The sequence below is a fragment of the Jaculus jaculus genome, chromosome 12, assembly GCF_020740685.1.
Source record: "Jaculus jaculus isolate mJacJac1 chromosome 12, mJacJac1.mat.Y.cur, whole genome shotgun sequence".
Taxonomy (NCBI): domain Eukaryota; kingdom Metazoa; phylum Chordata; class Mammalia; order Rodentia; family Dipodidae; genus Jaculus; species Jaculus jaculus.
In genome coordinates this window covers 71171413-71196418 of record NC_059113.1, presented here as the reverse complement: position 1 = coordinate 71196418, position 25006 = coordinate 71171413, and the positions used below count along the sequence as shown (strand labels likewise).

Genomic DNA, 25006 nt, shown 5'->3' with positions numbered 1-25006 from the left:
TTCAAAGGTTTTTCCTTTTTGCCCCGGCCAGCGGGGCTTCAACAGGAGCACGGACCCTAGAGAACTTGAAATGGAAGGGATAAGAGACACAAGGAACCAACAGAAAGATAGGAGTCTGATCAAGCTGCAATTTTTATTTTTCTCAGGGCACCTTTTATACAGCAGAACAGGCAAGTTTGTCAGTAGTTTAGGTATTGCTACAGTTCTGTTTTGACAGGATAAGGTCATAGGCCCAAGGCCACAGATGTTCAGCAGGATAAGGCCCAGGCCTTAAAGCCATAAGATTAACGACTTTAACAAAAAGCTGCAGGCTTTGTGACTTTCCAGAACACACAATTTATCACAAAATGGAGTCATTACTCAAGATGGAGGAAATTTTGGTTGCCTAGTGCCCAGTGGTTCCCCACAGGTCAGGGCAAGGAGTTGTCAGGAAACCTAGAAGGGATGTAATCAGGTGTTTGTCTAATCTTGCCTCAATGGCTTGACATTCTGACTGCACCAGGCTTCACATCCTGACCATAAACTGGCCTTTTGCAAAAGATAAGATTCTGTAAGCAGTCTGCTGACTGATGTTGCAGAAGTACCTAACAGAAAGCTGGATGGGCCAGCTTTCTAAATAATGAGTCAACTTACAAGCAGGCCCAGGCAAAATGGAGAGGTTTTTGCTCTATGGCTCCTGACACCTTTTAACTTTAATTTAACTAGGGGTCTCGTTTGAGTGACCTCTTGTGCCCAGTAAATGTCTGATGACCCAAACCTATGGGGGCCTCTCTTTTGTTTCTGGCAGGGTGCCTTATCACTGAGGGGCAATAATATTAATTGAACAATCCATTGGCCAGAAAGTAAGGTAATAGGCCCCTGACAGGCGGTGGCCATAAGTTTAATTTCCCCAGTATAGTCATTATCAATGACTCCTGGACAAATGGTGAGGCCCTGAATGGTTGAACTGGCACATCCCAAGATAAGACCAAAAGTGATTTTGGCAAGGGACCAAAAACTCCTGTGGCAAGGACCTGAGTCCCTGCCTCTGGAGTTAGTATTGATCTGGAGGCAGGACAGAGGTCCAGTCCTACACTGCCAGCAGTTGCCTGGGAGAGGGCAGAGATGTTGCATTTTGGGTAGACTGGTGGATGAAACTGACAGCCCCAGGGTTCTGTCCAGGGATTATCCTGGGGCCCTGGGGTAGGCCCCATGTTAAGTTTCCCTGTTTTTGTGGTAAGGGGTTTCCCTGGATATACGTTTTGGAATGGCACTCAGAGGCCCAATGTTTGCCACTCTTACAGCGTGGACAGAGGAGGGAAGGAGGTGGGTGTGCAGCCTGGCATTTTACAATTAAAGAAAGCTTTATTGTTATTTCTCTGTGTGAAGCCACTTAGGGTGGCTCCTATGGCTAGCCCAATGCCACGACAGGCAGGATCCACATTGGTACACAATTGGATAAAGTCAGAGATACTTTTGCCACTGCAGAAGGGGCTGATGGCCACCTGGTAAGCCTAATTGGTGTTTTTAAATGCGAGATGTCTTAGGAATTCATTATCTGTTTCTTCCCTTCCCATAAGTCATTCTGCAGCCTCAGTGAGGCAACCAATGAAGTCACTGTAAGGCTCATTTGGTCCCTGACATACCTTAGCCAAGGAAGTTACACCCGATCCTTTAGATGGAAGATTTTTCCAAGCCTTAAGGGAAGCATGTTGGACTTGGGAGAGCAGTCCAGGGGAGAATTTTGCCTGGTCCTGATTAGTATCATAAGGAACAATGCCCAAAAGTTTATCTAGTGTCCAGGACTTAGAAGAGGATCCAATGGACACATTGTGGTGGGCAGTATCTCGACATCTCTGAGTATAATCAGCCTGCCAGAGGAGAAAGTCTCATCATGTTAGGGCACCTTTGGCAAGCATTTTCAGAACATTTACTAAAAGCCAATCATCACTAAGGGCCTCTAGGGAGCAGTAGGTTCATAAGAGGAAACAACACCTCTTAATTCCTTGATATATTTAAATTTTAAATGGTGGTACTGCTGGGGCTTAATAATAATACTTTTATTCCTGCTTGGTTCACTATTATCATCTGAATTAGCAGATTGTTTAGAGTGCTTATATCCTTCAGAGCCTTCCTCCCCTGAATCTGTCTCCTCCCCACTCGACTCAGGTGCTGAACAAGTTAAAAAATTGGCTCCTGCTTTCGTTTGGGCATGTGTTATAGGAAATGCATGAAGAGTCTTGGGTTGTTTGATTTTAGTTTTGGTGTGCCGCATGGGGGCAGGAGAAGGAAAGCAGATTTCTAAGTGTAAATCATGGAGTTGTTTAAGTAAAGAAGCTTTTTTTTAACTGTAAGGAGGGGTTTTAGTGATTGGGCCTCCCAGAAAAGTTGGCGCTTGTCGAGTGACTTCCTCCAAGTTACAGTGGGAGTCCACACCCAGGAGAGCTACAGGGGTGCAAAAGGGGCGTGCCCTAGGCATCTGCAGATAGGGTGGAGAGTCTGCCACAGGTGTTGTGAGAGGGGGCCAATATTTAGTGGCCTCATCCTCCAATTCTGCCTCCTCATCAGGCTAAAAGGGGTCACAGGTGGGAGTCTCTGGTAATTTCTGACAAAGCAGGGTAGATAGACTTAGGGGGATCAGGGGGGCTTTTAGGAGTGTGGGAGACTAGGTCATCCTCAGGCATAGGAACAATGACAGAGGGGCACTGCGAAGGGGGATCACTCTTTGCCCAGGGCCCGCCACTGCTGCAGTGCCCGCCTGGAGTACTAGGTAGCTTGGGGAAGGGAAACAACATCAGAGCTGCACCCGCAGCTGCCGCCACCACCGCCACATGCGGATCCTGATGGTGGGAATTTAGTTCATGAGTGGGAGGGGTCTGGCTAGGTTTAAGACTATTTTTAAGAAAGGTTTCTCTATCCCTAACAACTTCTGAAATGTCCGGTTGGCACTGGTGGACCTGGAGGACATCATTTATTAAGTTCCAATAGGAGAAGATTTGAACCGAGACCTTCTCAGGCCCAAAGGTCCTATAGTAGTCCTTTAAACAATCTCCCACTCTCCCCCATCATTTTTCATCGATGGTGACTTCCTGGGGAAACCATGGACATAAGTCTTCTAAGAAGAGGAAGAAGTGAACAGGATCTATTTTTTTTTTTTAACTTTTGCCTCAAGAGTCTTAAGGGAGTCTTTAAATCCCTGGATGAAAAGTTCCTGTTTACTTAGGGTATGTCCCATAATAGAAAGGAAAGAGTAGAAATGGCAAGACCAGAGGGCAACATTTCCAGTCAGAGAAACAGCATGGGGGATTCCCCAATGGGCCTGATGCAAGCCTGTCCACAAGTTTAAGAATCTGGCAGCAGCCCTAAGGGTATCTACTAACCATTGCATTACTTGTTTTGGTGGTTGGAAGAGAGGCTATATAGGAGGTCTTTGCCAATGCCTGAGCAGACTGTCGGGATTTTCACAGGGAGATAGGGGCCTTCAGCCAATGCCAGAGGGTAGCCCTGGCAAAGAGGCTTCAGTTGCCCTGTCACTATGTTCTGACTCCATGCAATGGTTCCAACCAAAAGTAAAAGAAAGAAAAGAAGTTTACAAAGACCAACAAAGAAATCCCTCAGTTCCTGTGTCTTGCAAATCTAACTGAATAGACTTTATATAAATGGTTTGCCTAGAAGTTTGTGTCACTCTTCTTACCTTAATCAGATCTGTATCACAGGCAGGCTGCCTGTAGTGATCACTGTGCCAATTTTAACTCGCCAATGGGGTTGAGATTCAGGGAGAGGAACGGCCATTCACTTGAACAACGTTCAGGTTTTTCTTCGTACCTCGAGCCCCACATTGGGCGCCACTTGCCCCAGTCAGTGGGGAGTCAAACAAGGAACTGAGGGGAACTTAACCTAATGGGAAGAGGCAAACAGACACAAGGAAGGAGGCCAAGCTGAGTTTCTGGTCAAGGCCTCAAGACTTTGGTTTATATAAGGTTGTAGGGGGAAGGGGACATAATCAGACCAAAGATCACAGAGTTACTGGCTAAACTGCAATGCCTGTGTTTCTTTAACAGTTACCGGCAGCACAGCAGGGGCTGGTGGTTATCACCCAAGTGTACATTTCTTCATTTCTGGTAATAACATTTAGATGAGGAGATAGAAACTTAACTTGCTATATGGTGGTTTCTGTCAACATGGCTGAGGTTAGGCTCATAGCTCCCAACATAGATCCATAGGTAAAATGTGTCATCAAGCACAAGGGTCTGAGTTCCATTCCCAAACACATATGTGAAAAGTTGGGCATTGAAGAGTTTGTCTGTGACCCTGTGCCAGTGTGATGGAGATGGAATCCCTTTGGTTCAGTGGCCACATAGTCTATGTGAATTATAAACTCTGTGTTCAGTGAAAAACACCGTCTTACAAAACAAGGTGAAGAGTGATAGAGAAGGATACCCACCATCAACCTCTGGCCTCTACACACACCCATGTGTGTGTCAACACACCTATGAAACACCCATATAATTATGCACATATACCAAACACTCATACACCTGAAAATGAATGATTATGGTGAGCAGAATACAAGAGAATCAGGTCTCTAAATCTGAGAAGTTCATCTTTTCAGAATCTGAGGTTAGTTCACAGAATTACCCCCCTCCATACTATAAATGATGATTTCATAGAGCATTTGCTTATCCCTATACCATCTACAGCACACTGTTTTCTGTGAAGATGTTACTGCAGACACAGAGTTAGTCTGTAGCACATATAAAATGCTATCAAGTGGGTGCCACAAGCAATGCAGGAGATGAGCCATGCCTTTGATGAGGGCAAGTGGCTCTGCCCATACATATCCTGTTGCCAGGACAGCCTGAATGTGTGATCATTATCCTGCCCATGAACCCACTTACAAACATCTGCTGATTTCTCTTATTGAAGGAAACAATTCTTAGAGGAAGAAGGCCTAGCAGTGTGCTGTGATATGGTGCTCTCTATCAATTTCTGTGCAGTAATGCCTGTTGATCGAGAATGGTACAAACCAGAAGTGTGAGACCCTTATAGGAACATCTCTCTTGACTTCCTTGCTGTGCACTGAATGGGATCAGTGGCCTCAAGCTCCTGTCCCTACATCTTTTCTGCCATGAAAAGAAGAGAGAGGCTCACAGGGTCAGAGTGGAGAGTGAGTGCTGAGGCAGAAAATGAAGTGCTAACAAACTGGAAAACAGCTGTGAAAGCTCTAGGAAATCTTTATCTGTTTATTTTTGTTGCAGAGACATATGGAGAGGAATCATCAGGCCAACTTGTTGTTTTCTACTTGGTATTTGATTGGATGATAGAGCACAATAATTGGCTATATCTGAAAAGCCCATAAATTGAGCTTTTGAGACTTGGCTCTGAAAAAAAAATGTCAATAATATTTCAAGTTTATATAACTTTTGACATTATCTTCCTAAGTTAATGGGAGATTTGGGAAGGATAAGTATGACTCATTGTTATCCCTATTAGTTTTTTTAATTTATTTTTTATTGTGATATTAACATCAAACTGTCAAATCTTAACAACACTACAATGTCTCCTTTCTCTCAAACCCACACAGATTATTAACTTGAGAACTCTAAAGCCATAAAACAGCCCTCTTCTGAAAGAATTATTTGACAATTTAATAATGAAAAGTAAAGAAATGTTTAAATTATTAGAAGACTTCTATTCAAACTCCCTGTCTAGTCATGGCCACTCATGTTAAGCTGACTGCCTGGAAGCAGCACAGAACTGCACAAGGCCGTGCATGTGTTTCCCAGGCACCTGCTGTCTGCCAGGATCTGTGTGTGCCTGACTTCATTTCATCCTGATTGCTAGTAGGTGGAAACAAGGTTTTGATCAGGATTTTGGTCCAGGGAAGGATTAAGTTCCATAAAGGTACAGAAGACTAAGGGCCTGAGCAATTAGCAAAGAATTGAAACAAAAACATGGACTTCAAGAAGGATCGATCATGAAATATGAGTTTTATGTCCTGGAGAATGTATGAGGGTCCAGGGAAAGCCTAGCTGAAAACTCAAGCCGGAAGGGAAATTTCTTTCTTGTCCAGCTGGAAAGGGGAGGAAAGATGGAGGGGATCTCCTTTACAGAGTAATATCCAGAGGAAAAATCATCTGGAGATGACATATGAGCACATGAGAACGCACACACACACACACACACACACACACACACACACACACACACACATACACACACACACACATATACACACACACATGTGGAAGGTAAAACATGGTATCTTGAGCTAAAGATGCCCTTCATCTTCACAGTTACATACAGTGTCAGGGAAGACTGAATAGTAAAGGACTGGAGGTTTCATGAAAAGATCACCCATGTCATAAAACACTAAAAATAAGAAAAGAATAAAAACATGCAGAAAGCATGCAGAAAAATAACCAGGCAAAGAGAAATCCTCCCTCTTTCCAGCCTGGCTGGAAAGAGAGAGAGAGAGAGAGAGAGACTGACACATGTTCAGAGGAATCCTTAGGATGAAGGGGGACAAGCTGAAGAGGAGAGAATATGCAGGAAGTTAGGCCCTTTTAAACATCCAATTAGGATGAGCCTCATCATCAGACTCAGGAAAGAACCCAAGAGACCAACCCAGGAGGAGCCAGTGCACCCAGGTGGGCTGAACTGCGGAAGAAGCAGGGAGGCACTTGCTGATAGTGTGGCTTGCACATCTTGGATGTGGCTGGATCAGATATGGGTTCTTTGTAATCCTGCCAGGGAAGACAAGGTGACATTCATATTCTCCTTGGGCCTCAGTACCTGGCTCTGTCCCTGCTCTTGTTTCTCCTTTAGTTTGATTCCTTCTTATGCAGAGGATTCAATCCAGAAGACACAGTCTTTGTTGCATTATGAGTAGGAAGCAAAATGTTGCAGTCCGGTTCACATTGCTGGTAGAAATCACCCAACCAAGAGTAGCTTCTGGGAAAAAGAGGTTTATTTTGGCTCACAGGCTTGAGGGGAAGCTTCACGATGGCAGGGGAAAACGATGGCATGAGCAGAGGGTGGACATCACCCCCTGGCCAACATAAGATGGACCACAGCAACAAGAGGGTGTGCCAAACACTGGCAAGGAGAAACTGGCTATAAAGCCCATAAGCCCGCCCCCAACAATACACTCCCTCTGGGAGGCATTAATTCCCAAATATCCATCAGCTGGGAACCTAGCATTCAGAACACCTAAGTTTATGGGGGACACCTAAATCAAACCACCACACAAAATGAACAAGATGCCAACCTGGTTCAACACTAGAGTGTGGGATAGTCCTACTTTTCCTCAGTGAAGGATGCATGGAACAGGGACCCAAGCAAGTGAGCAGCATGAATTTCCTTGTGTCTCAGCACAGACAAATCTGATTGGATGGATGTCATTTAATTAATATGATTAATCTCAGGTAGAGCACAAGGTATCTAGTCACCTTCCTAAAGCAGTTGTGTGTGTCACACAGGTCAGTTTAGATGGAATTCCAGAATAATGGGGAAATGGACCAGGTATATATGTCACGGGACCTTCTAGGCTGTCATCCTAGCCTCCTCAGCAACTCTGCCCTTTCATCCTCTATTACTCAGTTGTTTTGAACAAATAACACTTTAATCTTCTTTTTTACTTCATAGTTTCATTATGTATGTACTATGCATGCATGCACAGATGGTATACATGTCCATATATGTGGGCATACATGTATATGTTTGTGATGTCACAAATGTGTACAGGTTCATGAAGAAGGCAGAAGACTTGGGTATCATCCTCAGAAATGTTGTCCACTTCTTTTTGACATAGAGTCTTACTGGCATAGTGCTTTCCAATTAGGCTGGACTGTCCAGCAAGCACCAGAGATACTCCTGTGTATCTTCAGTACTGGGATTACAGACATGTGCCACCACACCCAGTAGTGCTACATGGGTACTGGGGATCAAATTAGGTCTCCTTGCTAGAAAGGCAAGAACTTTAACCACTGAGCTATCTCCCCAGTGCCTTCTTTTCTATTTCAAAAGAAACAGGAAATGTTAGACAAAAGCTCCTTCAACTTCGTTATAATCCATATACTTGGTGTTTATTGGTCACTTCCTCTCTTCTGTTTCCATACACTGATTGTCCACTGTGTGTCCACATCTCTGATCCACAACACTGTTGGCCTCCTCTTGGGCTCTGCTGTGTTATGTCTTAGGACTGGGATCAAAGTTGCTACTCACATAACAGAATTTAAGCATTGGTATTCCTCAAAATGAAACAACAAAAGCCACATTCTCCTAAGCCACCCTATTTCTCTCTTCTATTCCATAAGCATATTTCATGAAAGACTCTCTACTTGTTAACTCTAATTGGGTCTCTGAGTTCCTGACCCCTGACAGATGGCCATGTAGCACTATGATGGCCTCACCTCCATTGCCTCACCCTCCTGTTTTGGCCTCCATGTTGCTAGGCACTCAAGATCCTAGAACATGCTGTCTCTTCTGGTATCACTTCTTTATTGAGTTTACATCATGATCCTTCTCTTCTTCTAAGCAGGTAAACTTTCATACAGAATTAACAAAATGTAGAAAGAAATATGCAATGTGGGCATGAAGAGCTCAACCAAATAATGGAAAACAGAGCCAGCTCCTGAGATGCCTGCAGTCTGCTCTTCACCATCATGAGCTCCTTAGTACAAACAAGTTCATATATGGTGGGATAGAGAAATGGTATCTGGGAAACATGAAATTCAGTTGTGTGGTAAGCAGCTGACTTAAGCAAGAGAGTCTGGAATGACAAGGGTAAGCTTCATAACCTTTCTTAGAAAAGGCAAAAGCTCCCAGCTTAACACATACACAGATATGAACACACCACACACACACACACACACACACACACACACACACACACACACGTATATTTATATATATATATATATATATATATATATATATATATATATATATATATGTGGGAAAGCCCAAAAGATTGGCCTTAGAAACATTATGAGAGGGAAGGAAGAGAGAATTGGCATGCCAGGACCTCCAGGCAGTACAATAAAACTCCTGATGCATGCTCCCCCTTGTGTGCATGTTTGAGATTGTGTGCTTGTATCACTGTACATCTGGCTTATATGGGACCTGGTGAGTTGAACATAAGTCCTTAGGCATTGTAGGCAAGTGCCTTAACTACTAAGCCATCTGTCCAGCCCCATTTAAATATATTTTAAGAAAACTGGCCAGGAACTCCAGGCCGTGTCTGTGAGGGTAGAGCAGCCCTGTGGACTTCTGTCCACACACTGTATTTTTTCCAAAGTACATAGACTTTTATGTCCATTTCTAGCCTCATTGTGTCACCACCATGCTGGCTGGCATTTGTGCTTGATCATTTTACATCTACTTGATGTCTGTGAAGCAGTACCTCCTAACTCAAATATCTAGTAAATTACTTTCATTATTGCTTTTGTTACAAAGTTATATGAATTTGAAGAACTCTCCAAGCCCTATTTTTCCCCATAAGTAAGCTATTTTCAGAACCCAAACATTTTGTAGAATTCACACTGGAGGACTTTCCCAGTATTTTTATTTTTTGAGCAAGTTTTTTTTTTTTTTCCTTGTAGCTGAGGCTGGGTATAAACTCACAATCCTCCTGTCTTGCCTCCAAGGGCTCATATAATAAGGGTGCATTACCAAATGTAATTTTCACCTTTAATAGGAATGAAACAGAGAGTATCTTATACTTGATTATCAACATATGCTTGGAATCTATTCATGTACTTATTTAAAAAAAAATGGAAAGATGTCATAACTTATTTCTTCAATACAAAGTCTCTTCCAACAATGTCAAATTCACATTTTTTTATTGCCTGGCATTCATGAAACATTTACAACAAGTTGAACTTTATTTGATTGAGTTATATGCTGTGAATCTGTTAAGTTGCTTTTTCCCCATATTGAAAGGTAAATCAATAATGCAAAAAGAAATTCATTTTGAGATTAATTCAGAGTCAATGATGTTGCACACATTTTTTTTTTTTAATGAAAGCCCCAAGAGTTAAAAATAGCAATCTATGCAACCAACCTGGCCAACTGAGCTGAGCTCATAATGCACCAAGAGGGAATCAGCTCACACTCAGTGCAGACAAGATAGAAAATCACCTCCGAGTGACATTTACATATCAGACATATCCAGCTTGGGTAACTCCTGCTGTTCTTCTGGGAGTAATATAGATGCCTTAACATAGTAATCTGAAAGATTGGCCCTGGTAGTACATCCCTATGATTTGATCCTCCACCATGAAGATGTAACTCCTAATTTATACATCTAATGCAGCAAATAACTAGAAAACTTGATGAAATAACTTGAGATACAAACATCTCTACACAATAATTTACAAACCACAAAAATATGAAAAATAACATCATTCCTCAAAAAACTTATAAATCCAATAAAAATGACTTTCAGTGAGCCTGAATTAGAAGAAATTCAAGACAGAATTCTAACTATGTTCAAAGAAATTTAAAAAAAAAGAAAACAGGGGCTTGGAGGATTGGCTTACCAATTAAGGAACTTGCCTACAAAGCCAGAGAACCCAAGTTAGATTTCCCAGGACCCATGTAAGCCAGATGCACAAGGGGATACATACATCTGGAATTCATTTGTAGCAGTTAGAGGTCCTGGTCCACCCATTCTCAATCTCTCTCTCTCTTTCTCTCTGTCAAATCAAAAATAAATATTTAAAAGTTTCTTTCTTAAAAAAAAAAAGAAAACAAACCAACAAAAAACAGGAAATCAAATTAATGAAATATAAAAATCAATATAAGATATGAGTAAGAAAATAGAAATACTTAAGAAACACCAATCAGAACGACAAAAAATGAAAAACACAGTAAGTAAAATAAAATCTCTGCATAAGTTTCACCAATAAAATGGATCAAGAAGAGGATAGACTGAGTTAGAAAAAATGTAGCAGTTCTAGAACACTCCTAGAGGATGGAGAAGAATCTCAATCTAATGGCAAAATAAGAATTTTCAACAAAATCATAGAAGAAAAATTCCCCCCAAAAGGAAAAGAGAACCAATACAGACACAGGATGATCTTATAACACGAACCACACAAGACCAGAAAAGAATTTTACAATTCAACTATTAAACACATAGACCTAAGAAAATATATTGAAAGGTGTAAGAAAAAAGCATAAAGTCACCTATAAAAGCATGCATGTCAGAATAATAGTAGCTTACTCAACACAAACATTGAAAGCCAAAATAGTTTAGAATGATACATTCCAAGTTCAGAAAGACAATTGCAAAAACAGACTACTATATCTAGGATAGCTATCCATCATAATTGAAGGAGAAAGAATAACTTCCTATGGTAATAACAGGAATATATAAAGGAATATGTGATCAATTGGCCAGAACTATAGAAAATAATTCAGACTGAAGAGAAGGTAAAACACATACATAAGACCATGGGAAAGAATAAAACATGTTCAAATAAGAGTTAATGAAAGAGAGTAACAAAAAAAAAGCAAGCACTACAAAACCTAGACATATTTCAATGATAACTCATTTTTTAAAAGAAAAAAAACCTACTAAGGGTTTTTTTTATTATTATTATTATATGAGAACAGAAAGAGAGAGAGAGGGAATTGGCACACTAGGACCTCCAGCCACTGCAATCAAACTCCAGATGTCACCTGTACACCTTGCGCACATGTGCAAACTTGCCCGCTTATATCACATTGTGTGTCTGGCTTACATGGGACCTGGAGAGTTGAATATGTATGCTCAGGCTTCACAGGTAAGTCCCTTAACCACTGAGCCATCTGTTCCTCCCTCAATGATAATTCTTAACATCAATGATTTCAATGCCCCAACCAAAAGATAGAGACTTGCAAAGTGGATTAAAAGGTAGGAACTTACTGTATGTTGCCTCCAAAACTCACCTGCCTAAAAAGATAAAAGGATAGTATTTTTAGCAAATGATCATAGTAAACAATTCAGTATTGCTGTCCTGACAGGAGAGACTTGAAACTAACATTAGTTAGAAGAGATAAATAAGGTCACTTTATACTGATTAAGGGGATAATTCAACAAGAGGACATTGTAATTCTAAATATACAGGCACCAAACAGGCTTGCCCAATTTCATTAAACAAATACTAGTAGGTGTAAAGTCACAGATTATCCCAAGCACAATAACAGTGGGTGACTTCAATACCACACTCTTATCAATTGATAGGTCATTCTAGAAAAAAAAAAAACAAACAGATAAGCATCTTTATTAAATATCATAGAACAAGTGGGCCTAAGAGACATTTACAAACATCCCATCCAAAAGCTGCAGAATACACATTCTTTTAGCATGTAATGAAACATTCTCTAAAACAGACCATAAATTAGGACACAAAGGGCATCTTAATAAATAGAGGAAATTGAAATAATTCTGTAATAGTCAGCTTTAGGTTGCTGAGATGAAAGTCTAAACAAGACAGTTATGAAAGAATTTATCTGAAGCTTGCAGATTCAAGGGAAGTTCTATAAAGGCAAAAGAAGCTGGCCTGCTTTCACATGTTCAAACAGAGAAAGAAAGGGAGAGAAGAGTCAAAAGCAACCAACACCAGTACAGGCAAGCACACTTCAGGAACTCCATGTAGAACTGAAGCACTCTGATATCTTTAGACTGGAATTCCAAATCCATCCCCACATATTAGAGCTGGACCCTAGGATCCACCCACAGAGACATCTTCTCCAGCCAGGTGGTGGTAGATCTAAATTATAAACTTTAATAAAATCCTGAATATATTGGGGACCATCCATCCAAACTACCAAATTCTGCCTCTAGCCCCCAATCGATTCATCACCATCTGCATTGTAAGTTGTCAGATTCAAAGGTACCCACATAGTCTTTACCAACTTAACATAGTTCTAAAATCTTTGCAAAACTTCTGTACAAAATACTGGCAAACAACAGAGAAACACATCAAAATGATCATTCATCCTGACCAAATGCATTTTATTCCAGAAATGCAGGGATGATTCACCATATGTAAATCAATAAATGTAATATACATACAAGTAGGCTCAAAGACAAAATCACACTATAATTTCATTATATGTAGAAAAGGAATTTGACAAAGACTAGCATCCACTCATAATAAATACCCTAAAGAACCAAGAATCAGGCTGGAGAGATGGCTCAGTGCCAAAGCTTAGCAGCCTTGGTCCAATTCCCCAGTACCCACATAAAGCCATATGGACAAAGTAGCACGTGCATCTGGAGTTTGTAGTACCAAGAGTTCCTGGCATGCCCATTTTGTCTCTTCCTCTGTCTCTCTGTCTCTTTCTCTGTTTGCAAATAAATAAATAAAAATATTTTTAAGCCTGTTGTGGTGGTGTATCCCTTTAATCCAGCACTCAGGAAACAAAGTTAGGAGGATCACTGTAAGGTCAAGGCCACACTGAAACTACATAGTGAATTCTATCCTGGGCTTGAGTGAAACCCTATGTCAAAAAACCAAACGTATATATTTAAATAAACAAGAAATAAAATGAATATATCTCAACATAATAAAGGTTATTTATGACAAACATATAGCTAACATTATTCTAAATGTGGAAAAACTTGAAGCATTTCCACTAAAATCAGGAACAAGGTAAGGATGTCTACTTTCTCCATTTTTATTTAATATGTTATTAGAAATCATTATAGCAAAAGACAAAAGACACATATAAAAAGAATATAAATAGTAAAGAAAAAAGTTAAATTATTATTATTTTCAGGTGATATGATGCTATACATAAGGGACTCTAAACACTCTACCTGCAAACTACAGAGCTGATACTTTCAGCAAAGTAGCAGGATACAAAATTAACATACAGTACTCAACAGATTTCCTGTAAGACAATAATAAACATGCTGAGGATTAATCAGAGCAATGCTCCATTTCACAATTCTCTCAAAAAGTTAGGTACCTTGGAATTAATCCACCCAAGGAAGTGGATGATTTTTATAATGAAAACTTTTAAACAAGAGAGAAATTGGTCAAGTTCAGCGTCCAGAACTTGGTGTCATGGCTGGCCTCTTCCTGAGCCAGCCTCTAGCCCAGACCAGTCAGCTATCTCTCTGGCTTACCTGAGCCAGAAGGGAAAGCCCATTACAGTAAGGTTATAAATACATTTGCCAGGAGAGGGAAAGCTCTTTTGGAGGTCCATTCATCAGTCGTGAATCTCCAGGCTCAGGTGAGTCTCCCTGTGACCCCTACTCCCACAGGGGCTCCTTATGTCCTCCTGCTCTCACATGAGGAGCTCTGCACTTTCTTTTCTTTCCTCTGTGACTCTTTTTGCATGTTTCTTCCAGACCCATCATGTGGGTTTTCAGACTCTTGATTTTGTGCTCTCCTAAATAAAGTAATAATTTAACAATTATCCTTTTTGGTCTTATCTTATCTAATTCTTTAGTTAAAAGAAGACACAAACTAAAGGCTTGTGGCTCAAAGACTCCTGGACTCCCGGCATACCGGCATACCTCTTATCAATTACTTGGAAGGAAGGTGTATTCAGTAGAGGGACGATTTGAGAGATGGAAAAGGAAGGGTGGTGGGAGACAATTATGATCATGTTATATTGTTTATGTTTATGGAAGTTGTCAAAAAAGTTTACAAAAATGGGTGGCTAGAAATGGTAAATAAATTTAATTTTAGTGATACCTTTTCAACTATAATTTATATGAAAATAAAGTCAGCAATCAGTTTTTCCTGTTGGTGTTTCTCTAGCTAGTAGGCAATATTGCTGATTCTTTTTTTGTTGAAGTTGCCAGATTTCATTTCCACCTTTCATTCTAAATTTGTATTACTTTTTATGTGTGTGTGTGTGTGTGTGTGTGTGTGTGTATGTTTGTGCATGTGAGTGCCCCCCATGCTATGTCAGGGTCTCTTGCCACTGCTGCAAATGAATACCCATGCAGCTTTACATGGGTAGCTGGGTAATTGAACCTAGACCAGATGACTTTGTCAGCAAGATCCTTTAACCCTCTTAGCCATCTTTCCAGTGTCAGTTTTGGGAATAGAGGACTCTGACATAGTTTTCTGGAGCAATAAAGTTTTATGCCGGAGATAATGGTGTGTTTAAAAGCTAGAGGGAAGGAAACTCTGGATCTGGGCAGAGGACCAGAGCCAAGAGGAAATAAGCAGGTAGAAGGATACTCCACAAACTCTGGGCAGAGGGGGAAGGGGAAGGAATCTATGAAAGGATGAGTAGAAGGTGGAAGAGAGAGCTCAGAAACAAAAGGGAGAAAAGTGAAAGAGTAATGGGAGAGGGGGATGCCTGTAAGAGACAAAGAGAGAAATGGGGGGGGGGGGGATTTCACATAGTTTAGAGCAAGAAAAGTCATGGAGAGTGAAAACACATGAGGAAGGGGGATTTTAAAGCCTTTGAGGAAAGTGAGAAGGGAGGTTATGCACATAGTGTTGTAGAGGACAGACTCTAAGCAGCCCAGCAAGCTGGAGCCCCTGCTGAACTATTTCAGAGAAGTGAGACCTCCTGGGAGCAGGTGAAAGAGCTGGGAGGAGGTTGTTTTCTTCTCAGCTGAGGCACAGGAAAGCCAAATTACCATAGTAGTAGATAGGTAGTTTAAGATCTCAGACCAAATCTTTTTGAAGTCTCAATTACCGTAACAGTAGTTCCACACAGGTCTAGCCAGAGCATGGTTCTTGAACTCTTCCACACAGCCCCTGCCTTGTTTCCTCTTTACCTAACATTCCATCTTGGAAGTTATATTTATACTCTGAATATAATTAATCTATGTGTCTAAGCTACTTACAGAACATTGTTTTAGAAAATGTTACTAACCAGTGAATTATAGACATACTTATTATCCCTTTAGAAAAGGAAGTCATTTTCTCTAAGATTTTTTTCCCTCATATTTTATGCCCCCAAACCCATATTCCTGGAATATGAGAAAGAGAGCATCATTTTTCATCATACCTCCTTGTGTTAAAAGTAGGCTCTGGGGCTGGAGAGATGGCTTAGCGGTTAAGCGCTTGCCTGTGAAGCCTAAGGACCCTGGTTCGAGGCTCAGTTCCCCAGGTCCCATGTTAGCCAGATGCACAAGGGGGCGCACGCATCTGGAGTTCCTTTGCAGTGGCTGGAAGCCCTGGCGTGCCTGTTCTCAATCTCTCTCTCTGTCTCTTTCTCTCTCTCTCTGTCACTCTCAAGTAAATAAATTAAAAAAAAAAAAAAGTAGGCTCTGGAGAGATGGCTCAGCCGTTAAGGCACTTGCCTACAAAGCAAGGACTAGAGTTTTATTCCCTAATACCAGTGTAAAGCCAGATACATTAAATGGCACATGTGTCTGGAGTTCGTTATCAGTGGCAGGAAGCCTTGGCAAGTCCACACTCATTCTCTCTGTGTGTGTCTCTGTCTCTCTCTCTCAAATAAAAAATTAAAAAAAATCAAAATTAAATTGGATTTTTAATTAATGCTAAGTATTATGTGAAGAAGTAAACCACTTTGTTATAAAGATTCTACTGTCACCCACACGAAAGAATTGCAAAGAAATAATTACATAAAATAATCTTGAGTAGCAGTTGGTGCAGAAATGAACAGGGAACTAAAATAGTAAGGGCTATGAAGGTTAAAAACATTTTCTTAGAGTTAGTTTGCCCTAAAACTCTTTCTTTCCTTCTTTCTCAAATCAGTTTATTGTCTCCTTAGGTATGACCAAAATTATAAATTAAAGCTAGGATGTATCATTGTCAAAGAGAAAAACCGAAGACTGCATACATGGTAATGATAGGGACATTTAAGTACTAGGTTAAATAATGTAGTCTATGTTTTTCATTCATAAGCAACTCCTAACAAATAAGCCAGCAAACAAATGAGGCCAGAGATTAGGCACACTGTGGTCACAAACTTCTGCTTTCCTTTGTTTCATTGTACAATTTTTATTTTATGGGTTTGTTTAGTTGTCTGCTCTCTCCTAAGGAATGTAAACCATCTTCCAAAGGCTTTAGTAGCATAAATAATACACAATTCGCATATGTCCAGCACATATTGTCCAATGTTATTCTGAATCACTCTAAATTTTGTCATTTCGAGGTCTTTAGCAATGATACTTTGCTTAAGCAGTGGGTGTACACATTCTGCAAGAAACAGCAAGAAAGAACTCCCAGCACAGTGAAGCACCAGCCAGCCCTGCTAATCACTGGCCCAAGAGGTTTGCTGTCACCCTCCAATCTGTCAGTAATGATGGAACCTGCCCACATTGCAGGCCCAGGCCTCGCAGCCTGGGCCACAGTGGTCAGTCTAGGACAAGACTTAGGCTGGGGGACTTGAAACAGTGTCTCTGTCCTTAGGCACTGCAAATGCAGACTTCAAGGTCATAAAGTTCCCAGCCTCTGAGAAGATAGCAATCACACAGCTCTGCAAATTACATCAGTAATTTTCTGCTGGAAGAATTCAATTTTATGACGGTCATTCAAGAGGTAGTGTTGCTGGGCTGATACAGAGCTTTTCTTTCAGCTAAACTAGACTTACAATTTAAAGGAAAAAAAGGAAAGGAATGTAAGGCTTTCTTAAATATATCAATGCAGGAGTCTGTTTATTTTCTAGAGTATGGCTAGGAAAGAAGGAGACTGAAAAAAATGTGCTCAGAGCCATAAGGAAGTTGCTAAAATACCCGTAATTCTCTGTAACCACCTGGAGCAGGCTTTTTAAATTTTTGAGAATTGTTGAGTTTAATATTCTCTGTTGACTTGCATGTAAAATATCCTTCTGTGGGCCAACTACAATGTCCTCATCATTGATCTGTAGTGCCACAGGAAACCACATTTGTCCAACTTCTACAGACAGCATTTCCAAACAAAGCCAGCTTCCAGTGCTGATGGTGATGTCTGCCTAGAGGATAATGTTGAAGAAATTTTTTTCTACAAGTAGCAAGTATGATTTCCTCTTAGTATAAAGCTCCTGTCTTCATATATTAAAGAAAATTGTTTATAAGTCATTTATATACTTAGTACTTGATAAATTATACTTGGGAAAATTACCATGGCAATAGTATTTTTAACGTATATTTTCTGTACAAGGGTATTATGCTTACATTAGTATAATAAGAAAAGCATTTAATAGCACAGAAGAATTGAAACTGCTTTCTCAAAACCAAATTGAGGGGCTGGAGAGATGGTCTAGTGGTTAAGGCACTTGTCTCCAAAGCCAAAGGACCAAGGTTTGATTCCACAGGACCCACATTAGCCAGATGTACAAGGTGGCATATGCATCTGGAGTTTGTTTGCAGTGGCTGGAGGCCCTGGCGTGCCCATTCTTTCTTTCTTCCTCTGCCTTATTCTCTCAAATAAATAAATAAAAATAAAAACAAAATGAGCAGAATTCTGCTAAACCTAGGTTTTCTACATACTTCAATGTGGTGGTTTAAACCCGCTCTTGACTGTTATTTAAACTTGCTCTTGAATCTTTCTAAACCCTAGGATTTAATTAATGTCACACAGTCTCCCAAAACCTTAATGATTGCAGCCACACTGTTCACAATTCTTGTTTCCCTTTGCTGTGATCACCTTGACCTCAGAAGTGGAGAATAGATTTTTGTTTTGTTGGCTCAGCGATACTGTTTTGCAAAACTTCTGTAAAAATTTGAGTGTTTTAGAAGTGCTATGACCTGGAAACCAGCTCCCAAAACTTTAATTATGGAAGATAAAATAATAAATCCACCAAGCAACTCACTGTTTCTCAAAAGGAGCATACCACTTGCAGTTTGGAAGCTTAGAGATGACAGACAGCTCAATCTCCCCATAATTCAGTTCTTTCATGTATGATGCCTAGAAAAATGATAAGTTATACCAAAATTGAAGGCTAAGGTGAGTTATGTGGGGAAAGCACTTAGAATGCTGCTGACACTCCTCAGTACTTTATTGGTGTCACTGACAGTGGTAAAATGATACGCTATAGATGGGAAAACTGACCATCAATGGAGATAAGAAATTGGCCTGTGACAAAAGTCACACACTGAGCCATAACTCAAACTCCCAACTTTTATGGTTAACGTCATAAGGGCTTTGAATCATCTCAGCTATGATTTGCAAGGAGAAGGCAGGACATGAACCAGAGAACTACTTGTCATAATAGTTACATATTATCATCTTAGAGGGTCAGGCCAAAGGCATTTGCATGATAAGGTAAATTTGGTTGTCAGGTTATTCCAACACACTTTGATAGTTATCATTACAGGCAACAAAAAGTGGACTGACTACAGTAGGGGTTACAGATATATATGTATGTTATCACTCTCTCTCTCCATACACACACACACACACACACACACACACACACACACACATATATATATATATATATATATATATATATATATATATATATATATAACACTATAGAGGAGTGCAGACATGCATTTTCTGGGAGACCACCACTGTCCATTCTCTTCCAGATGAAATGTGGCATTCTGTACTCACTGGTGATTCACAGATTCATTAGAGAAAACATGCAGAGTGTTTAGTATATCTTGTCTGGGAAGGCAAGGCAGTTGCAATGCTTTGCAAATATTCCTCAGAGCTCATAAATTACTTTTATTGTAAGCCAAAAAATGGGAAGTTTATGAGCCTCTCTCAAGTATTTTTCTGTTATTTTCTTTTTCCTCTTTATGTTTAACTCTAAGTCTATATAACAGAAACTGCAAATGGGTGCTTATAGGCAGGCTCTGTTTCTACTCATTCTCTGACTCAATTCTGAGTCAATACTTATCACAGAAGAGTAAAAATATCAATAATCCACATCCATCCCCTCCATCTATCTCAGGTCTTAAAATCATTCTCCTTTCATGGGTCAAGTGCATTTGTCTCATACCCAGCAGCACTGTCTGAGTATCCAAACAACAAAGCTACTCTCTTGGCTACACAATATTGCCATTGCCACGGGTGGCCATTGAGAAGTGCCATGGTGACCAAGACACCCAGTATAAAATTCCAATTGCATTCCACTTTTAAATAAACAAACATACCTGGCAGTTAGTATAGTGGATCACCAAGGTCATCAAGGACTCTAAATTGAAGATGAAGTTTTCCAAATGGCTCTCCATCTGCCTGCTTGATCACATATATGCCACATGAGCTTTCCTATGAGACCTGCCCATTTGTAAACCCTAGAAACCATGATCTATGAATTACAGTTAATATTGATATGGCATTCCAGGAAGTCAGGGAGCTTTATTCCTGGCCTAAAAATCCGTTAAAAAAGCTATTCCCTCAACCCAGCTGGGATGGGGAAGACCTTCCCAGAAAAGGGAACCTGAGGTTCAAGCAAGAAGAAATGAATAGCCAAACCCCTTGCAGCTCAGCAAACCTCTCTTGTAGGCTTTGCTCTCTGGCTCAGGTGTGTCTGGAAAATAGTTCATTGGTTTGAACTCAAGGGGCTGACCCAAGAGGGGCCAGCAGACTGAAACGTGTCAGACTGGGAAGAAGTAGACAGTACTGCTGCCATTATGGCTATTATGGGTGAGACTAGGTGAGATGCCAGGTTCCAATTTTGCCAGCTTTGAAAGGACAAGCAAGGTGGCATTTTTTTTCATTCTTTCTCTTTCGGCCTTTGTCCCTGACTACCTAATGAGAACTACCTTGGTTCTATTTCTCCTTTAATATGACCAGACGAAGTTAACTTAACAAAATATGGCATGATGTATATTATTAGCCACATTTTGAATGGAACAAAAGAGAAAAGAAAGACAAATGGATGTCAGAAAAGAGAGAGAAATTTAATGTCAGAGATAGGAACAGTTACTCAATCTGGCTCACTAAAAATGGCAAAGGAATTTTGAAGGAAAACAGAAAGAAAACAAGGGTTCTGGCTGCTGTAAGGTGGGAAGTTATGAGTCAGCTCAAGCTATCTCAATAAAGCACCACTGGCTGGGTGAGTTAAACAACAGAAATTAATTTTCTCACAATCCCTTCTGGAGTGTAGAAGTCTGAGACCAAGGCACTAATGAAATGGAGATCTTTGTCTGACTCATAAGCTGATCACTGGGTCACTGTGTGCTACCAAGCAAGTTCTCTGGTACTCTTTCTATAAGTGTATAAAAATCCCACTGTAAGGGTCCCACCCTCATTACTTCATGCATCTCAAGCTAATCACTTAATAGATGTACCATCTCCAAACATTATCCTGTGAAATAGTAAGGGGTGGAAATGAAACATATTAGGGTTTAAACAAACACACTGTGGTGGAAGTCAAGAAAGAAATTAGTTACTAGAGCTACAACTAGAATGAAGATGAAAATCATGTCAGATAACAGGTGAAGTGTCTATAGCAGGAGGGAAGAGAATGAGGCCCACATAGTCAGAATTACAAGGCTTTGTTCTTCTCAGGCAAATTCACACCACCTTGGCACAAGGGAAACAGCTAATCATTAGGAGCTCTTCCTACACATAGGTGGAGTTTAACTTTCATACAAGTTAGGTTCCACTTTCTGAAGACGAAAGAGAGAGAGAGAGAGAGAGAGAGAGAGAGAGAGAGAAAAGAGAGAAAACACAAAATGAACTTTAGCAGTTGAGAATTTTCATCAATATATAAGATCACAAATCCTGAGCAGGACACAAAACATCCACCCATCACTGGCTAGAAACAAAACCAAAGTGGCAAACAGATAAAAACAAGAGAAAAATTAAAAAAAAAAAAATTGCCACGGAGAAAAGAAATATTCCCTCCCAAGATGAAGGTAAAAATCAGATAAAGTGAAAGGATCCTTCTAAAATCCAAAGCTCAGCCCATCTTCAAGTGAAGAAGTGAAGGAAAATAAGGATGCATTAAAACAGACCTGAGAGGTTTCCTTACCCCAGGCTCCCATAGAGAGGACATTGAGAGTGAGACCCTACCTCGAAAAACAAAAACAAAAACAAAAAAAAAAAAAAAAGAAAGAAAGGACATTGACTAATTCTGCAAGAAAGTGATTGAAGTCAAAAGAACTGAATGGCCAATGTTAAGAAAAAAGCAGGAAATGAGAAGAGAGAGAAAACGCAACTCAACAGCAGAAACAGGCCTTACTCAGGAAAACCTGAGAAGGGCTCAAGGCAGGCAGTTTAGAAACAACTTCCCCTACAGACTAGGAGGTGCTTATGGAGGTCATTGGAATTCTTTGCTTATGGAGCAGTCCACCTTGCCTCCAGGCTTGGGCCACTACAGGAAAGTGATAATCAGACAGGTGGTTTGTGTCATTCCCGGAAGGTGATAAGTGGGAGGGGTGATTTTTGTCACTCTCAGGAAACCCAGAGTGACAAAATGAAATGGCAATCAGAGTCCACAGCTGGAGACATTCTGGTTCTAACAGCCAATAACACTCATGGTGATCTGAGAAAGTGTGAATTTGATAAGCTTAAGTCTATCCTGAAATTAATAAAAATGATTACTTGGGAAACTCACACAAGGTACAAACTAGATAATAGACCATTACTCTTTCCCTCTCTCTCTCTCTCTCTCTCTCTCTCTCTCTCACACACACACACACACACACACACACACACACACACACACAAACTAGAATTGAACATGATTGCACAGTGTTCCTTCTGTGTTCACAGCTGCATCAGCAACACTTAGAACTGAACTAGGTGGAACATCATGAATATGTATTTACTGAGTGAAGGAAGCATCTTGGAAAAAGTGATATGATAGCCCATAACTAAAAAATGATAGCTTTGTCTATATTGTCAAAATTTATTTCTTTTTATTAATTTTTAAAATTATACAAAATAATAGATTTCACTTTTTCTATTCTCATGCATACTTTGTTCTTGTCCCCCCTTCCCCTCCCATGGTCCTCTTTCTGCCTGCATTAGCCCCCATTCTGTTTTCATGCCATGTGTATTTATTACTCTCTTTTCTACCCAATAAGGCCTGTTTCCCCCTCTATGGTCCCCTTTCCACTTCCATGACCTATTCCCACCCTCATACATATGAATATGTGTGTGTTTCTCTATATAAGATGGTGACATGTCTCAAACCTTTAATCCCAGCACTCAGGAGGTTGAGGTACAATGTTCACAATGAGTTCAAAAAAACCTGAGGGTAGATTGAGATCCTGCCTCCAAAAACTTCCTTTAATGTATATATGTATAGATATAGATAGGGAGACAGATGATGATGAAATGTACATATAGATGATATAGATATAGATAAATATGGAGATGTATGTGTGTGTGTGTGTGTGTGTGTGTGTGTGTGTGTGTGTGTGTGTGTATTAAGATCTAGAATGCATGCAGTATTTATCTTTGTCTTCCTGGGTCTGTGTTATCTATTATGATAATTTTCAGTTCCATTCCTTTTCCTTCAAAGGTCATTATTCCATTTTTTATAGGTAAATAAAGTCTCGTTTTGTATATGAGTCACGTTTTCCTTATCTAATCATGTGCTGATGAACATTTGATGTGATTTTTTTAATTGTTCAAAAAGGTAATGGAAATACTTTCTTCATATTCTAATAAAAGTAATCAAATATTGATTGAAATTTAACTACTAAAAATAGAATGATCATAAGGTAACCCATAAATTTGCACAATTTTGTGTAGCAGTTTAAAATGAGACTTACATTTTAAAATATTTTATTTGTACTTACTTATTTGAGAGAGCAAGAGAAGTGGCAGAGACAGAGAATGAAGAGAGAGAAAGAATAGGCATGCCAGGGCCCCTAGCCACTGCAAATGAATTTTAGATGTACGTGTTACCTTGTGCATCTGGTTGACGTGGGTCCTGGCAAATCAAACCTGGGTTCTTTAGTTTTGTAGGCAAGCACCTTAACTGCTAAGTCGTCTCTTTAGTCTGTGACTTACGTTTTTAAAGGAAGAGAGAATAAAGGGGTGAATATGATCAGTGTATAGCATCCATGTAAGGAAATGTGAAACCCATTGCTTTGCAATGAAAATAATGAAAAATGGGAGAAAAGGTAGAAATCAAGTACACATGAAATATAAAGGGAGTAAATCCCATGACATTAGTAGAAGAAAAGTAATTACACTAAGAAAGAGTATGTTAAATAAAGAATGCACTTCAGTGATAGTCAGTACAAACATATCAGCAATCTCAAAACATGTGAATGAAATAACTATGCTAATTAGAGAACATAAAAATTATATATATTTAAAATCTAGAAATATAATGTTTACAAAATAGAATGTATAAAAGTTCTGTATAGAAATATTAAAAATAAGAACAGGACAGACATAATGAAAAGCTGTTAACAAAGAATTGCCTGTATAGTGCTGTTAGTAGCAAATGAGTAGGATTTAGAGAAGATGTTACTCATTCATGCCTACCTGCTCTCGTGTACAGAGGCAGTGAGAAAGGGACAGAGTTCAGGCAGACAGCAAGCAGCCATTGTCTCTGGCTGGGCTCATGGAGAATGCTGCCTTGCATGTGCAGGCTCCAGGCTCAACGTGCGGTGCCACAAGGAAGCTACAAAATCAGTCTCACGTTAACTTCCTAAGACAAGTACCGAAAACAACTTCCATTTGCAAAAATGCTTGCTTTTTTGTTTTTCTTCTCAACTGAAAGTAAACAAAAACAAGCAAACATACCCCAAATTCCCACCAGTCTCAGCAAGTCTGCATCATGTTGGAGCGGTGTGTGCAAGTCAAGATTGCACATGCCACATGTCCCCGTACAGGCCTCCTGGCTTCAAGGCTTGTGGCAGTGCGCTTGTACTCAGCTCCTGGCCCAAACTCACTGATCAAAATCATTCATTTGATTCTTGTCCTGGTTTCTGTTTATAATCAACGTGCCAGACTGCATCTCTGGAAAAGTTATTCATGCTCACAAACTTCATGGTTGATTAAAATTTAACTGCATGTGTGAAAAGATGAGGGTACTAACAAGGGAGACAGTACTGCTTAAAGCCAGAAATTAGAGTCCATGTATCTTCTGTTTATAGACTGTCATTGCCCTTTAATCCATGGCATATAAGCATGTGCCTAGGCACAAGCATCTGTGCCCCCACACACAGTGCATATATTATACCATGCCATAC

At 40.1% G+C, this 25006-nt stretch overlaps 1 long non-coding RNA gene across 1 annotated transcript in view; it reads right to left on the bottom strand.

Annotated features, from left to right (window-relative positions):
* LOC123453720 overlaps positions 1-24709 on the bottom strand; it is a 30169-nt gene extending 5460 nt beyond the window's left edge. Inside the window, exons 1-2 of the long non-coding RNA XR_006632936.1 lie at positions 24558-24709; positions 3674-3876 (exon numbers count right to left, since the gene is read on the bottom strand). This is a non-coding gene — a long non-coding RNA (uncharacterized LOC123453720). The remainder of the gene's footprint in view (positions 1-3673; positions 3877-24557) is intronic.
* Between the last annotated feature and the right edge of the window lie 297 nt (positions 24710-25006).